Source organism: Pinus tabuliformis, chromosome 4_1 (genome assembly GCF_031772625.1).
Source record: "Pinus tabuliformis cultivar Carrire ecotype Pingquan chromosome 4_1, CPIR1, whole genome shotgun sequence".
In the NCBI taxonomy this organism is placed as follows: domain Eukaryota; kingdom Viridiplantae; phylum Streptophyta; class Pinopsida; order Pinales; family Pinaceae; genus Pinus; species Pinus tabuliformis.
In genome coordinates, this window is record NC_142303.1 from 683471710 (window position 1) to 683473173 (window position 1464).

At 36.4% G+C, this 1464-nt stretch overlaps 1 long non-coding RNA gene across 1 annotated transcript; it reads right to left on the reverse strand.

Moving 5' to 3' along the window:
* Nucleotides 1-243: 243 nt before the first annotated feature.
* Nucleotides 244-930, reverse strand: LOC149177979 (uncharacterized). The gene is made up of 2 exons (XR_016258808.1): nt 617-930; nt 244-489 (listed from the first exon to the last, which is right to left on the reverse strand). It is a non-coding gene; the product is annotated as an uncharacterized LOC149177979 (long non-coding RNA).
* Nucleotides 931-1464: the final 534 nt, after the last annotated feature.

Below are 1464 nucleotides of genomic sequence, written 5' to 3' on the forward strand. Positions count from 1 at the left end.
GCATGAACATTAGGTTCAAATTTTTTGAGAATCCATATTCTCTCTATATTTAAATAAATAAAAAAAAAAAAACAATTAAATATTGACATCCTTCAATGTTATGTGAATATTCAATGATTCAACAATTTTTTAAGAATATAAATTCAACTTCCAAAAAATAATAAAGAACAAAAACAGCATCCGCGAAGGTATTACCCATCCCTCCAATGCTATTTAATGATTGTGACAGCATTCTTGTTGACATCTTTAAATGTTGTCGATATTCCATGATTCAACTTTTCGAGAATATAAACTCACCTCAATATTCAATGGTTCAACCTTTCGAGAATATAGATTCACCTCCAAATATAATAAAACTTCGAAAATGCACCATCTGTTAGGGTGGTCTTACCCATGCCTCCAAAACCATGCAATATGACTGTTACAGCATTTTTTCACTCCCCTGTTCCAATGGATGAATAACTTCGCTAATGGCCTCCTGAAGTCCAACTGTTGCAATAATATGAAACACGACACCCATAATTAAAAGTTATTTATAATAGTAATAACAACCCCTCGAAGAATTAAAATTAAGTAATTTTGACCGGATATGGGCTGGATAGATTTGCCTTCTTACAATAACTAGCATCATATATTTCTATACCGATTTGGATATAAATATGCTTGTATTTGACATCCAACTGTTGTGCAAGTTCACCCAGTTCTTCCTTGTTTACTGACGTGGAGAAGAACCTGTAATCAAAGAATGAAATTCCGCTAAAGCACCCATCACCCAACAAACGGACAAAATAATATAAAACAACCTATTCATCGTGAAATGATAAACGTCGATATCACTGCAACGAGTATGGCCCAGGCTGTGGCAACAGTTCTGAAAGGCATCTTGATAAAGATCGGGAGGCTGAGAACAAAGAGGGGACTAGGATCATGGTGAGGTTCTCAAGGCATTGACTCAGACCTTAATTAAAACAGAGGAAGCATACTTGGAAATGGCTGATAAGCCCATCGCTGAAAATCCAAAGCTGGTTGTGATGGGATTTTGTGTGCTCGTAATGCCGACGAAGAAAGAATAGGGCAATCCCGGCCAAGAAACTAAAGGCTGGTCCAGGTGAAATGGTTTCTAAATCTTAGGAATCCCGACACTATAGAGACTTAGTACGAATCAATGAGGAAACCTCATACTATTTGGAGACATGATATGTATTAAAATTGGCAACTAGGGCCAAACTCCATGTGGGTCATCTTATTAATGGCAGTGGATATTTTTCTTGGATCCTTCTCATCGAGAGGTGTAGAATTGATCTAAAGATCATCCGATTCCAATAAGTATTCATGGAGATATGAATTTATTTGTGTTATGGGATAATTAATCAAGGTCCAGCGACCAAATAAACCCCTCATGTGCTCCACGTTTTTGTATAAATAAAGGTGCCTTGAATCATTTGAGAACACAACTCTCATGAT